The sequence below is a fragment of the Spermophilus citellus genome (assembly GCF_964194105.1).
Source record: "Spermophilus citellus genome assembly, contig: SCAFFOLD_491, whole genome shotgun sequence".
Lineage (NCBI taxonomy): Eukaryota > Metazoa > Chordata > Mammalia > Rodentia > Sciuridae > Spermophilus > Spermophilus citellus.
The window spans coordinates 90,029-105,695 of NW_027672906.1; the positions used below are offsets into that span (position 1 = coordinate 90,029).

Here is a 15,667-nt window from a genome sequence, read left to right on the forward strand (position 1 = left end):
AGAGACGGCTGGGCCTCGGGGTCAGGGCGGCTGGGCCCGAGGCCTGGTCCCTGGGCCCGAGGCCCGGTCCTCCACTGCTTGCCGGCCTGGGGCAGGGCCTCGGCGCTCTGGCCTCAGGTTGCTGTGAGATGTGGCAGCAGTGGAGGGTGGCAGGGCTGCGGGTGTCCTGGAGCCGGGCTCGGGAGCAGGAGGCGGGTGCCGGGCTCCTGAGCCTGCCATCCGCGAGGGAACGGTGTCGCACACCTCCTCGGGATGCGCTTGTCTCTTGGCCTTGCTGGACACTTCTGCCTTCTGTCCCCACCCTTGTGTTGGCCCCAGGGAGGAAGACCGCCCCTCTCCAGTGGGCCCTTCCAGGCCCCCTCGTCCCCCCACTCAGGTGCCTCCCACTCACCAGGGCCTCTGTTTGCTGCCCGCCCCCCCCCCCAGGCAGGGTCCCATGAGGTCAGGGGCTGTGTCACTCTCTGCCGTAGCCCACCACCTAGCCCCGTGTCCGGCACTGATAGGCACTGATGGACAGGCGTCCAGTTGTGTCCCATCAAGGGAGGAGGGCGCCCTGCGAGCTGGGCACTGCCAGGTGTCTGCGCCCACGGGCTCATTTCCTCCCGGCTGAGCCGGTGTGGAAGGGCTCATTCAGGGGCTCTCAGCCAGGGGCAGTTCTGCTCCCCAGGGGACATTGGCAGTGTCTGGGGACTGGCATCTAGTGGTGGGGCCGGGTGCTCTCCGTGCCCTGCAGTGCGTGGGATAGCCCTCTTTCTGGTCCCCACATCAATGACACATTCGTCTTGATTCTCAGGAAACTGGGGTGTGCAGAGATGGACTGTCTGTCCCGGGTCCCGGAGTGAAGGGCGCAGGGTGGGGTTCCAGCCGCAGGCCCGGTGCCCAGCCACTTCTGACCTGATAGGGTCTGAGCCACGTGGCTGTGCTGGGGGCCACTGAGCAGAGGCCAGGCCGGAGGAGTCCCCTCGGTCAGCCCTCAGCTCACTGAGAGCCCCCAGGCCCTGCCTGGCAGCAGTGACCTGCCGAGGGGTGGCAGCTGCCAGGAGGAGGAGGGCAGGTGGGGGAGGTCAGCCCGGAGAGGACGCAGGGCGGAGGTGGGCCGCGCAGCCACACGGGGTGACGGCACTGGAGGTGGGGCCTGGCGGTGGGAGCCGCTGCCCATGCCCTCTCCCACCCGCAGGAGCACCCTGAGCGTGTCCCTGGAGCAGGCGGCTATCCTGGCGCGGAGCCACGGGCTGCTGCCCAAGTGCATCATGCAGGCGACGGACCTCATGCGGAAGCAGGTGGGCCTCGGCGGTGCTCCGGGCTGTGGCCCAGGAGGGCTGCCTGCTCCCTGTGTGTGGGAGGCCACCTGGGCCTGCGCGCCCTCAGCCCAGACCTAGCCCACCTGGGAGCCCCCCACCCGCAGCCAGGTGCCCCTGCCTGTCCCCACTCCTCCAGGCCCCAGACTGACACTCTTACCTTCCAGGGCCCCAGAGTAGAGATTCTGGCCCAAAACCTCCGAGTCAAGGATCAGATGCCCCAGGGCGCTCCGCAGTGAGTGGCCCCTGCCCTGTCTCCTCCAGGGGGCCTTCAGCCTGGCAGACCCCTGGGCTCTGCCAGGGCCCCATCTGGCTTTTGAGGACCCTGCTTTGGGAGAGACGAGTCTGGCTCAGTCTGTAACCTCACGAGGATCTGCTTCTCCTGGAGCCCTGGAAAGGGTCCCTAAAGGTCCCAAGTGAGCGGCGGGTGGCTGCTGGGGGGACCTGGTCAGTCTGCCCTCCCGTCCTCCACCCCACCGTCTCTCGGTGGCACTGAGCCCTGTGCAGCCCCTGGGACCTGGGCTCACTGGGCCAGACCCTGTCCCCCGCCCACCCTGCCCAGTTCCTTCTCCGCGTCTGCCCACGGTGTTCAATAGCTTCCCATCTAGAAACAGCTTGGATACTGCTGAAGTCGTGCAGTGTCCCCGCACGCCCTGGGGGCCATTCCCCCAGTGACGCTGTCTTCCGTGGCCCCAGCATGTGGCCGGGCCAGGCCGCTGCCCTTGGTGGTGCTCCAGGGTCCCACACGGCTCGTCACCCTCAGCTCTTTTCCTGATACTCTTTGGGCGGTTCCCCGCCCCAGGTTCCCGGCCCATCTTCCCATGGGGACCCATTTGACCCAAACAGCTATGCTGAGAGCAAGGTCCTGCTGTGGTCCCCAGCTGGCAGGTGGGGGTGCTGAGGTCCAGGGAAGTTAAGCATCTTGTCCAAGGTCACTCAGCTAGGAGATGGCAGAGCCACCGAACCCAGGCCCAGCCCTGTCCCCGGAGCCTCTGGGGCCTGGCTTTCCCGTACTGTGGTGGCCTGCTGCCCGTTGCTCCCGCTCTGCGGTCAGGACTCCTCGTGGCCCGTCTGACCTCCTGTCCTGTCGGAGAGCCAGCAGCCGCACCCCCCTCAGGTGCAGGCTCGGCTCCGAGCCCTCTCTGCACCCTGCTGCATCTGGGTCCCGGGGTCTGCGGAGGGAGGAGCTCCGGTAGAGACCGGGTCTCGCTAGTGGCCGCAGGTGCAGAAGGGCACCCCACGCCCCACACACCCGTGTCTGAACACACAGGTCTGCTCACAAAGACACGCCTGTGTCTGTAAACACCTGCTGGCCTCTGGGGGACAGATGTGGCCCCGGAGGGGACCGGGCAGCTGGGGAAGGTGTGGCATGTCCACGTGTTCACGCTCTGTCTCTTGATTCCTGCCAAGTGGTGTCCTCTGGGTGTGCATCACCTATAAGGTCAACAAAGTGGCGGGGGAGTGCTGAAGGGCCTCTGGGGTCCCACTCATCCTCTCTCTCCTGCCCCTACCAGCCTCTACCGCCTCTGCCAGCCTCCAGTGGACGGAGACCTCTGAACACCACGGGTCACCGCTCAGCTGCGCCCACGGAGCCGCAGAGTGAGGGGACCCAGAAGGCCATGCCACAGGCAGCAAAGATGTCCCGAGGCTCCTGCCCAGCTCCCTGCACTGCTGCGAGGACAGGGCCTACTCGGCCATGACTGCCCACCACCCTGGGCCGCACATTCTCCACCCTGGGCACCGGGCTCCAGGGCTTGTGGAGCTCACGGTGCAGCCAGGCTCCGGACTCCATCCCAGTCCTAGGGACAGTGTCAAGGTGCTGGCCCGGGAGGCCTGCGGACAGCTCCCTCGGGATGGTGCCACTGCACTTTGAACCCGGGCTCCCTCCAGGCCACATCCCAGGGCCCGCGCCGTCTCCGCCCGAGCTTCCTGCACACCCCTAACCTTACTAACCGGCTCGGTGGACTCAGGGCACCCAGCCTCAGCCAGGAAGGAGAGAGGGACAGGTGCAGCTCCTGCCACCGGAGGACACGCAAGAGCCACACCAGCTAATGACGTCACTCACCGCCATCGGAACTGGAGCCGCCAGCCCTGGGCCGAGACGCACTCGGACTTATTTATATGGTGTGACGTCTCTGGTGTTTTATTTTATTTTTTGTTGTCGTTGCCGTCTTTGAGATTTTTTCTAAGGTTGTATAATTATATATTTGACATTTTAAGTTTCAAAGAAGGGCATATTGTCTAACAGGGACCAATGTGAGGTAGTATTGCAGTTTTACCCAGTTCTACTAAAAAAGAAAAACTAAATTATTGAAAATTTTAAGAACACTAGTGTGTCCTCTGTTTTAGAGTTGGGGTGGCAGGGTGTCCCGGTCTCCACAGGTGCCTGCTGCCCACCCTGCTTCTCCAGCGTTGACTCGGGGTTAGAACTTTCTAGATGGTGGCTGCAAAGGCTTGAGAGGTGGCAGAGCTGCGGAGGGAGGCGGGGAGCCGGGGGCCACCAAGGGGCCTCCTGCACGGGACACTGCGTGGCACCTCGGGTGGACTTTATTTTTTTGATGTTAACTTCTCAGAGCAGGGCATCTGGGACTCTGAAGCCACCTGCCCTTGTGGGCAGAGGGACCCACAGAGGACCCTCAGCAGGCTGTCCCTGGCGTCGGCATCTGCGGGAAGCACGGGGGGGGGGGTGTCTTGTCACTCTCGCCACCCTGGCTGGCTGGGAGAGTGGGTGTGGGCTGCTACTGGGCACCCTGGTCCCCAGAAGCCACCCCCTCTTGTCACCGTGCACAGGCCCACCAGAGGTGGCTTTGTTGCCACATCTTGCTGCAGGTTAAAGCCCAGGGCGCGCCTCAGCCCTGTTAAGGGAGCTAAGGGCCCCTGAGGCGGCCATTGCGCACTGGTTTTCTTAAATGTCCGGGCTCCTCTCCTCACAGTCGCGATGGGCTTTTAGTACCATTAAAACCAGTTGATGACACAAAGGAGGCGGCTGCGGCCTGCCTGGTCTGTGGCACGTGGCCTGGGGTGGCTCTGACCTCTGACGGCCACACAGGATGGTTGGGAGCTCTGTGCCGGGTCCTTCACCCGGTGCCTCAGGTTTCTCCTGGTCACAGGGACAGAGTGGCTTCCTTGCCGGGCACGGCGGGGATGGTCTGAGATGCCACGGGGCTTGTGACTCGCTGGTAGCGGTGCATGATGGGTCTTGGGTGGGTTTTCCCTGTGTTTAGGACCGGACCTGGGGTTTCCGTGACGTAGAAGATGGTGACTGCCATCTCCCCGGCAGCTGGCTGCCCCCTGCTGGCGCCTTAGGTGCCAGAGTCTTAGGAAGGTCTGAGGGACAGCACCCGGTCGTCCTGCGCCCCAACCTGCAGGGCCACTGGATCCGAGCAGGAGTGGAGCTGAAGCTCAGCGCGGGCGGGGTGGGCTCCCACCGGGGTCCAGGCTGACCCTCCGGGCCCATTCCCGAGGGCCCCATCCGGCCCCTTCCAGGGTATCCTTGTGTCTTTCAACTGAGGTTCCAAAAGACTCGATGCTGTGACAGCATTTGGGACTTTGGGATCTGGGGTGTTGTGATGGATCGATTCTTTAGAATTATCTGAGCCAGTTTCTGGACCCAGAGAAACATAGGGACGACTGTCACCCCCAGCTGGGGAGGACTCGGCGCCTTCCTTCGGGCAGACGCTGCCACAGGAAGGACGGGTTTCAGCCTGGACACTGCCTGGGGCCTGCAGAGAAGGGCTGGATGGGCAGCCTGGGGCCGGCTGGGGCTTGGCGGGGTTAGGGGGATGGGCCCCACTTCCCTCTTAGACATGCCCTTCCAGTGCTCAGCAGGACAGAGGGCTTCCAGGGCCAGGGGCCTTCTTACAGGAGACTAGAGGACCCCCGGCGGGCCCTGGCAGGACCTGGGGTAGGAGTGTCCCCGCCCGCTGCCTGGCACCCAGATGTGGTGTGGACCTTTATTTATCAGCTGGTGGATTTCACTCCTGAACCCTGATGTGTTTTCTTGGCAGTAGGTGCCCTGGTCACCTGGTCCACCTTCCTGCCAGGCCACGTGCAGTGGGTGAGGAACAGCTGCTGCCTGTAGCAGGGTCCCAGTGCTTCAGGTCCCCCAGTCCCTGGGGCCTGGCTCCCATTGACAGGACCTCTGGCGCTTCACCTTCGAGGTCCTAGGCTTTGGAGTTGCCTGTCCCTGCCAGCCAGGGCAGGAGCTGGTGGCCAGGAGTCACCGCTCGTCAACAGTGAACCAGGGCAGGTGCAGCCCAGGGAGAGGCCTCTCGGGTCCTGTGCTCCTGCGTCCCTGGCGTCCAGGCCCCCGAGGCCTGAACCTGCAGGCTGCTGTCTGAACTGTCAAGTGCAGGTGATGTGGACAGGGTCCCTCAGGAAGCCAGAGTGGACGGATATGTTGGCCACTGCATGATTTTATGTAATCATAACTGTTTATGGGGTTGGCAGCCAGGAAGAGCACCCTGGGAGCCAGCCCCCCCATCCTGTGTGTGTGGCCAAGCACCAGCCCAGAGCCGGCCACCAGGGATCATGCTGAAGGAGAGGAAGGCCCAGCCGTCAGTGCTGGGAGCAGCCAGAGCGTGTACCGCTGACCATTGGCTCTGGCCTGGCCGTGGCCAGGAGGTCCTGTCTGATACCTTTGAGGTCAGAACCCTGGCCTGGCTCCCGGACCCGACAGCCTGCCGTGCTCACTGAGTGGCCATCTCCAGGCGGTCACCGTGCTCAGAGCCTTCCCCCTCCACCTCCCTCTGCAGTGCTGGGTGTCCCATGGGCTAGGCCCTCAGCGGCTTCCCGGAGGCGTGTGGCGCCCAGCCTGTCCAGCAGAGGGTGCCAGGGACCATGTTGTGCCCGGAGTTGAGGTTCCTGAGCTCCCGGCCTGGCACCAGGTTTCAGGCCTGAGGCTGGCTCCTGGGTGCACATTGGGGACAGGGCCAGCCAGCAGGCAGCGCGGGGGCCATTTGGACAACGGGCACTGGCCCTCCTGGGGGCTCAGGTGACCGTCTGCCTCGGCTTCTGTTTGCTTCGCCTTTGCTGTTTCTTTTCTCAGCTTTGCTGTGTCCCTGACCTGCGGGGATCGTGACTTGTGTTCTGTCCCTCTCTCTCTCGGTGACCCTCCTCCTCTCTGTGTCTTCCCCCTGCCGAGTGGATCTGAGACGGGGCGAATGGCCCTGTGACTGAGAAGAGCGGTCCTCCGAAGGCTGTGGCCCGGCACCCACGATTGCCAAGGCGCCCCAAGTCCCTCTCAGGGGACCATGGCTACGTGGAAGCTGTGGCCACCAGGTGGCGCTGTGGGGCAGGCCGTCCTGTCCTGGCTCCTGGGGACTGTGGTGAGGCAGAGGACTGAGCTGCAGGAGGCCCCTGCACCCTGGTCCCCTGTCCTCGTCCCCTAGACTGTCCGAGGCTGCCGCAGGACAGCAGGGTGTTGGAGGAAGGGCCCCGCAGGCTGTGGGTCCCCCCACCTGTGAAGAGAGGCTGCGATCCAAGAGGAATTCTCCTCTGGCCACCTGGCCCCTCCCCGACTCCTCTGAAGGAGCGGTGGGGACATTTGGGATCACTCCCGTGTGCTGAGTGCTGTGTGTCTGTCCGACTCTGCTGGGCAGGCGCCACCTTATCAGCCTCTTGCCACCCCTCTGAGGGGCCCCCTCTAGGATGAGCAGGAAATGGGTTCAGAGGGTTTAGTGACTTACCTGAGGTCACACAGCCGGCAAGTGGAGCCCCTGTGTGGCTCCGGGTCTGAGGGAGCAGCTTCACGTTTGGCAAATCAGAAGCAGGGTGGCCACAGGGTTTCCATGGACCAGGAGCACCCCAGGAAAGAGCCGACTGTGTCCTGGAACCTGCAGGAAGGGGGAGGGGGAAGGGTTGGACAGTCGCTGTCCCAGAGAGAGGGGGGAAGGTGGTCAGCCGGGAAGCAGACGGAGCTTCACTGCCTCGTGTCACAGCACGGCCTCAGGGCCTTCCACGTGCTGTTCCCGTGGCTTGAAACACTCTTCCCAGGGCCTCTGGCTTCACTCCCTCATGTTTTTCAGGTGGGCTTAAAGTTGCCCTGTCCGTCCATTCCTGATACCCTCTCCCCTCACCGTGTTTTGTTCTTCGTAGCATTTCCTGCTGTCTGATAGAGCATGCGCACGCGCGTGCGCGCGCGCGCACACACACACACACACACACACACACACACACACCCTGTCTCTTGGTATCGTGTGCCTCCTGAGGTTTCTGTCAGGAAGAGACCATTCACCATGAAGTGACACAGCCAATGGGGGCCCTTACCAGAGCCTGTGCTGTGCAGTTTGGACTTTCAGCCTGTAAAACTGTGAGCTGAATTAACCTCTTTTCTTCAAAAGTATCCTGCCTCGGGTATTTTGTTACGGTAAGGAAAAGCTGACTGATGCCCCCTGTCAGGAGTGTGTCCTCACCCCACGTTCTGGCCATCAAGGTTTTGCAGAAATCTAAACGTGATTCTAGGTCTGGCCCTTCCCTTACCCTCCCTGGCTTCATTCAACAACTATTTATCAAGGGCTCACTATGCACTAGCTTCTGTTCTAGGCCTAAAGCCACACTCTTGAGGCCCCTGGAGTTCATATTCTGCTACAAGAAGACAGATTTTATTTGTATCAACATGTGGAATGGCAGCTGGCATAAATACAGCAAGTTAAATACAGTAGGTGAGAGCCCAGGGACAGATGTGTGAGCCACTCTGATTGGTGATCGTGGAAGGCCTTTCTGGGGCAGACCCTAGAATGGGGACCAAAGGAGAAGAGATCCATGGAGAGATCTGGTTCCAGGTAGAAGCACCAGTGCAAAGACCCTGAGGTTGGAGGTGTGAGGAGGCCAAGGCAGCTGGAGCAGTGGAGGGGAGAAGGAGGTGACCTTGGAGGGGCAGGGACCACAGCACGCAGGTGACCTGTGCACTTGGGATTTTATGCCTAGAAACCATTGGTAGGTTCTGAGCAAAGCCAGGCAACTTCCTCCTCTGTGCGACCGAGCAGTTCTGCCCCGCCCCCGGGCCTGCCATGTGGGGGCTTTTAGAAACGTGCAGAAAGCACCCCCCCCCTGGAGCCAAAGTGGCGCTGCGACCCTTTAGTTCTGGGACCTGTCGGGCTTCTTCTGTGGTGTTTTATGAAACGTGTGGCCTTACGATGACACAGGTGAGGTTTCTGTTCTCTGCAGCAGCGCTGGTGACTCCAGAGCAGGGCTTCGGAGAGCTCGAGGGACCAGCAGGTGACCCAGGAGGCCCTGCAGCCTCCAGGACTGGAGTGGGGGGGAGGGGACTTCTGTAGTCCTGGGTCACCACTGCATGGCACCCACAGGCCACCAGGGAGCTGGGTCTCGTCCCAGAGGAAACCAAACAGCAGTCACACTGCTTGAGCCTGATGTGTTTGGTGACAGCTTCCCCACAGCTCGCTGGGCCTTGTCCCCACACAGGGACTGCAGAGCCAGGCCAGGAGCTCATGGACCTTGGATCCGGGGCTGCTGGGGCTGCGGTGTCCCCTCCTCACTCCCCGGGCCCGCCCCCTGCTCCTGAACCCCCAGACCTGCCTGGGCGGCAGGTGCAGCCCAGGAGGTGACCCGGGGGACGGGCTGGCTTCAGGGTGGTGCACAGGGACCTGCGGGCAGGGGGCCTGTGTGGCCTCAGGCCCTGCTCTTGCTCTCGAAATGCTGGTAACTTCTGAACGTGGGGCCTGCGTTTTTATTCTACTCTGGGCCCCACACACTCTAGAGGTGGACTCACGCGGGAGAGGCCATCTCAGGACCACGTCCCTGTGCCTGTGGTTGGTGGAGGGTGACCCACTTTTTGATTGACTGTGAGGTATTTTTACACGTCACACATCCACGGAGTGCAGCTTCCCATTCTCGTGGCCGTGCGTGGGTTGAGTTACACGGGTCACGTGTTCATGTGTGATGCTAAGTCTCTGGGGAGTGCTGAGGAGTGGCACGCTGGGTCAATGGTGGCTCCGTCCCAGTTTTCTGAGGAATCTCCACTGCTTTCCAGGGCGGTTGACCAGTTTGCAGTCCCAGCAGCCCAGCCGTGTGCGAGTGTGCCTTTCCCCACATCCTCGCCAGCGCTCATTGGTACTTGTCTTCCTGATGGCTGCCGTTCTGACTGCAGTGAGACGGGGTCTCCATGGCGCCGTGACCTGCATTTCTCTCATTGCCAGAGCATTTTCTCACATGTCTGTTGATCAGTCGTATTTCTTCTTCTGTGAAGTGTCTGTGGCTCCTTTGCCCACTCGTGGATTGGGTCTTTCTCCTTTCTGGTGTGGAGTGTTCTGAGGTCTTTGTGTTCCTGGGCAGTCCTGCTCTACCCGAGGTGCAACTGGTCAAGATCCTCTCCGGTTCTGGAGGCTCGCTCTCCCCACGTTCTCGATTCTTCCCTTCACTGTGAAGAAGCTTGTGAGTTTGGCGAAATCCCATTTATTCTTTGCTGATTTTCCTTCGTGTGCTTTGGGGGTCTGATTGGGGAAGTTGGTTCCCGAGCCACATGATGGAGACTTAGGGCCACTCTTCCTTCCAGGAAGCCCAGGGTCCTTGTTGACCCCCTTCTCACCAATCAGATGCAGGAGTCCGGCGCTAGGGATTCTGGGAAAATCTTCTCTGTCTCATCAGGAGGGATCTTGCTGGGTGCTCCCTCCTCAGGCCTCGTTCCCTCCTTCTGGCCACCTCCCCCTGCTGCCAGCACCATGGTTTGACCGGAATGTTCCAGTCTCCTGGGCCCCCCAGCTCTCATCCTCACCCCCAGGGGCAGCCAGAGACGCTGTGAGGATGGCGGTCAGGCCAGGTCCTGCCTCTGCTCAGAACCCCAGGGACTTCCGCCCCCTCCACTGAAGCTGAAGACCCCGGCCCTCCCCTGCAGGACCCTGCCTCCCACCCACTCACCCTCCCGTGCTCCGGCTGGGTCTGTGCTGGTGGCAGGCGCAGAGCCTCTGGGCCACAAGGGCATGAGGGGAATCCAGCCTCTGCCTCCCAGGGAGCAGGTGGCCCCTGTCCCAGTGCCATGTGGGGACGGGGTGTGGTGTTAACTGAACACCTACTAAGTGCTGGGCACGCTGTTCAAGGCTCTGACCAGTGCTGGGCTCCTGTACCTGCTCAGGGGACGCTGCCATGGTCATTCTGTCCTACAGGTTCTCTGGGACTCCAGGGGACTCTGCCTCATTTGGAGGGGACTGGAAAGTCTGTTGTGACAGGGAGGCCCACCCTGACAGGCTGGGGCCCTGGGGACAAATGGAATCCATTTACTTTACCAGGAGCATTTATCTGCGTTTCCACCTCAAAGCTCCAGGGAGAGGGGTGAGGAGGCTGCTCCCCAATAACCTGATTTCATGGAGGAGCTAATTAGGCGGAATCAGGGGGGTGGACCCCAGAGAGGCCACTGCAGACAGGGGCAGGAGAGGAAGGACGGGGCCTGGGGCAGGCGGGAGGTTCTGGGTGCAGAGCTCTGCCAGGGCCACCCACGGCCTCCAGCAGCAGCAGGCCCTGCAGGACCCAAGTCCTGGGGGGTCTGACACCCACAGTCCCCGGGTGGCACCCTCAGGTCTGGGGGTGGCAGAGGCAGGACATGCAGCCCTGGGCCCCTGCACCCCACAGACCTGTCCTGGTCCCCAGCATTGTCACCACAGGGTTCCAGGTGACCTCAGCACCGTGAAGAGTCAGAGGATCCTGGTTCACTGTCCAGCTCTGCCGCTGGCTGGCTGCGTGGCCTCGGGTGTGTCCAGGGCTGCTCTGAGCCTCAGCCTCCTCAGCTGGACAATGGGAATCACTGACAGTGCTTGGCCCCAGGGTCACCACGAGGCCCGGGGACGTGACTGTGTTCCAGTGCTTAGTGCCCAGCAAGCGCCGGCTGCCGGTGAAGCATCATTTCCTTCTTTGCTAAATGGAAACACTAGTTACCACGTTGACCTCATCCCCGCGCCCGCCGCCTTAGGATGGACACTGGGGCACGTCAGTGCTGGCCTTGTCTCTCTGGGGATCTGGGTCAGTTCACGCCCTGCCAGGCAGCCGGGTCACACTGGGGCCACAGCAGTCCCCACACCTAGGGGCTTCTCTCCGTGGGGACTCAAGCTCTGCTCAGTGTGTCCTCACGGAGGACCCAGGGGAGTGGCCGCCCCATCATGCGCCACCCTGCCTTGCAGAGAGCACAGAGCTTGGGGAGGGCCCTGGCAGGGTGGCCAGGCGCCCAGGCCCGGGTGACTCACAGCCTCCCTGTGCTCAGCACCCAGGCCCGGAGAGCCACGTGGCCCCGTCTGGCCACCAGGGGACAGGAGGGGGACAGGAGGGGCACTGGCGATGCCTGTCAGGGGAGGGCGGTCGGCATTGGCTGAGCACCACCGGGGCCTCCAGAGCTGCTTGAGTCTTGGGTTTGGTCGTCGCTGCAGGAGCAGAAGCAGCGGGCAGGGGATGCTCCTGCTGGTCAGCGCACTCGTGGCCAGGTGCTGGCCTCCGCTCCGCTCCCCTTTTTCCTGGCTCAGGTCAAACTACAGACCCCTCCGTGGAGCACGGCCGCCCTGTGGCCACTCACTCTGGTCTTCTCCCCTGGACCAGCCTTCGCCATCACAGCCCAGCCATGGGAGAGAGGCAGGCGGATGGTCTGATGGGCAGGAACCCTGCCTCTGTCCCCGTCAACCATCTTGATGACAGCAGTTGACAAGGGGCAGCCCCCCAGGGGTGCGGGGTGTGTCCTCTGTGTGTCGGATGGATTGTGGGGGGTGGGATTCGTGTGTGTGTCCTCGTGTGCACGTGTGTGACTTTCACAAGTCTCCCTGGCCCAGCCCACTCCCTGTTAGAGTCCCCTGTCCCTGCCCCTGTAGGTGCTGGACAGTCATCTGGGGCAGGCTGTCCTGTTTCCCACCCAAGTTCCAGTGTCCTCTGGGCACTCACTGGAGTACCAGCTATTTGACCATCTTAGCCGAGAACTTTAGATGGAAACAAGATTCTTCCAAGATTTCAATGTGTGCTCATGCCCATGTGTGGCGGGCATTTCCCTTGTCCTCTGTGGCTGGCCGCTAGGGACCCTCCTCCCCCTCCAGCGGGTGCCCTCACTGTGCTGCTTCTAGGTCTGCTCATTTGCATATTGAAATATGATTTATTAAATTGCAAATTATTGTCCTTTTATTTCTTTTTTACAATCCACTTGGGGCCTCGTAATGCGATTTTAAGTAGGTGTGGGATATTATGGGTCAGTTATTTATGACTCTCACTTCAGGGCAGGAAAGAGATCATTAAGCACATTCTTCTTGGGAAGGTCACAGGGTCTGATACGGTGGAGAACTATGGCTTGGATCCTTCAGGATTGGTGTCGGGGACAGGGGCGCCCGGCCTCTGAAACGCCCGGCTGTCTGACTTGGCTGCAGGGGGGCTGTGTGGGGCTCAGGCTGAGAGTGGCTATGGGGTTGGTGCCACCCGTGTCCAGCTCCCACGGTTATCTGTGTGGCCACTGAGCTGTGTGGATGTCTGGGGAGGAGCTGCCTCCTCGTGGAGGGTGGAGGCCCCGGGGGCCCGGCGAGGCGCTAACACAGCCCCTTTAAAACTGCAAACAACTCCTGCTCACACTTCTGGTCACGTGGAGAATGGAAACTGAGGAACCACCGCTGGCCAGGCTGGGCGCTGGGGCGACCTGTCCCCTGGTTAAGTCAGCCTGCTCTCTCCCGGCTTCTCCCCACTTTGATCCGTTGCATAAAATTCATTTTTTTTGCATTGTTGTGTTTATTTGTGGCCAAATCCAGCCTGAGACAGTGGTAGGTTTGCACCTGGCCCGAGTCAGGACGGAGGACCCAGCGTGCTTCAGTCCTACTGCTGTCCATCACTAGGACTGCCTTGGTTTCTGACCGGGAGAGAACTTACCTGTGGGAATGGAAGATCAGTTTATCACTTTGAGAAATGGAAGGAGGGTGCTGTGTGACCAAAGCCCAAGCGAGGCGGATGGCTCCAGCAGAGCCTCCGGAGGCAGCCCCACCCCCAGTCCTTGCTCCCACACTTGCTGAGCCGTCTGCTTGAGGTCATCTGCACCCAGCCGTGCAGGGCCAGGGGCGTCAGACCTGTTTGGCCTGTGAGGTCACTTTTTTTTTTTTTTTAAGAGAGAGTGAATACAACAGTCACTAATATGGCATTATGTAAAAATGCGAATATGTAACAGATGTGATTCTGCAATCTGTATTTGGGGTGAAAATGGGAGTTCAAAGCACAATTTGAGTCTAATGTATGAAAGATGATATATCATGAACTATGTAATGCGATAAATAATCAATAAAAAAAAAATTAAAAAAAAAAAAAAGAGAGAGTGAGAGAGAGAGAGAGAGAGAGAATTTTTTAATCTTTTATTTTTTAGTTTTCGGCGGGCACAACATCTTTGTTTGTATGTGGTGCTGAGGATCGAACCTGGGCCGCACGCATGCCAGGCGAGCGCGCTACCACTTGAGCCACATCCCCAGCCCTGTGAGGTCACTTTTGATAACCTGGACAGTTGGGGATTCTGCTTAAATTCCCTGAGAGAAAGGGCTACATTTCAATACTGGCTTTATTTAAAATAAAAAAATATATATAGAATTTCAGCCATAGACCATCTTCCTTGGCTACCAAACGGGAGCCACTGGCCGCAGGTTCTGGGGAACAGGCCCAGAGCCCCAGCCGGTGGGGAAGCCTGTGCCCTGGGGCCGAGAGCGCAGACTCAAGCAAACAGAGTGGTGAGATTTGGGGTCACGTGGTCAGCCCAGGACTGGGGGATGTTTTCTAGGTTGGTGTCCCCGCTTGGGCTCAAAGGTGGCGCTCAGCTAGTGTCAAGGGGATGACATGAGGCAAAGCGCACGCTGCCGAGGCTTGGGGGGGGTTGACTCACACGACCCTCCAAACCCACCACGCGCCCCGAAGGCCTGGCGGACACTCGGTTCACCATCACTGATGCCCGAGGGAGCACGTGAGGCCTTGGACAGCTCTGTGGGCATCCCAGTGGGCCAGGGACGATGGTGGAGATGGCCAGGGAGACACCAGGTGGGAGACACCAGTGGGGGTGGGGACAGGTGACAGCAGGCACCGCCTACAGACAAGGCAGCACACTCACCCTGCTCCCCAGGAGGACAGAAGTCGTCACGAGGATGATGGAGCCAGCAGAACCCAAGGTCAGACCTCAGGGGGCCTTTTGCAATGGAGTGGTCATCAAGGTGACCTTAGAAACAAAGTGAGCAGAGTCTGTCCAAAGGCAACTGGATCCACCTATTAAAAAACCTCCAGATCCAGTGGCCAGGGCCACCACAGTGAAGAGCCATAGCCCGTGCCCAGTCTCTCTACCGAGGTCGGGCGACAGACGCAATGTTGACCCACGTTCAAGTCACAGTGGGCCAGTAGGTCTGGGGTCCCACCCACCAGTTTTTTGGCAACAGGAAGAATCTCGGGGTAAAATCCAAGTGGAGTCCCCAGCCAGGAGAGCAGCTTGGAGGGAGTGTGGGACTCCCAGCCTCGGAGACTCGAGGGGTGCAGGAGGGGTGTCTCATCCCCCCTAACTTGGGGTGCAGAGTGACCTTACATATAACCAGGTGGTGACGTCAATTGTGGTCGCTGTCCCAGACGCGCTATTTGTGGTTGAGCACCCCAACCCCACCTGGCGCCTCCCACGCAGCGTCAGACCTGGGGACATGTCGTTTTCCTGGAGTAATTTATGAGGACCAGAGCGCAGCTCTGCCTTCCTGTCCCAGCCACAGCACACAGTCCCTGTCCTGCCTCCAGTCACCCAAGGCTCCCCACAAGGCACCGTGCACTCTCCCTTCCTCTGTCTCGGGGAGCTCTGTGGCCCAGGTGCCTGCAGCCACGGACATTTGCTTTGGGTCCATCCAGATGAGTCTGCCCATGGCCTCTCTGGATGGCTCTAGCCCCCTGAGCTGCTTCAGACGTCCCACTCTCATCCCCTTCCCACGAATGAGCAGAAAGTCTGCGGCTCTAGCCTGCGGGACGCTGCACATACCGAGCCCGCCATTTTAATCCATATGAGCAGCTCTCCCTCATCAGGTCAGTCCTCGGGCACTTACCTCGACACCACAGAGGTTTATTTGCCTAATTGTGATCTCTGTCTCGAGAAGAGCAGGCCACCTGGTCACACTGAGAGCTGGTAACTGCCAGGGTGGCTGGCAGCCAGGGGTCGGCAGGGGGCACAGGAGAGCAGCCATTAGCTGCCAGGACCTTGGGCTCCAGCTGCAGGAAGAGTCCCCTCGTCCTGGTACCGTGGGCTCCAGCTGCTCAGGAGCAGCAAGGAGAGCTGCCACCACTAGAGAGGGAGAGCGGCTGATGCTAAGGGAGCTGCACTTTGCTGATTTAACTTCTGTCCAAATGGACAGAAGAACAGCCAGCTGGCTGTCACATGCTGACCCAGCCTGGGCCACCGTACAGTC

The 15,667-nt window shown here is 60.6% G+C and overlaps 1 pseudogene across 1 annotated transcript in view; it reads left to right on the top strand.

Annotated features, from left to right (window-relative positions):
- Positions 1-2,953, top strand: part of LOC308640382 (phosphatidylinositol 3,4,5-trisphosphate-dependent Rac exchanger 1 protein-like) — a 37,048-nt pseudogene extending 34,095 nt beyond the window's left edge. Inside the window, exons 28-30 of the transcript XR_014024328.1 lie at positions 1,178-1,280; positions 1,466-1,533; positions 2,813-2,953. The product of XR_014024328.1 is annotated as a phosphatidylinositol 3,4,5-trisphosphate-dependent Rac exchanger 1 protein-like (transcript). The remainder of the gene's footprint in view (positions 1-1,177; positions 1,281-1,465; positions 1,534-2,812) is intronic.
- The last annotated feature ends 12,714 nt before the right edge of the window (positions 2,954-15,667 follow it).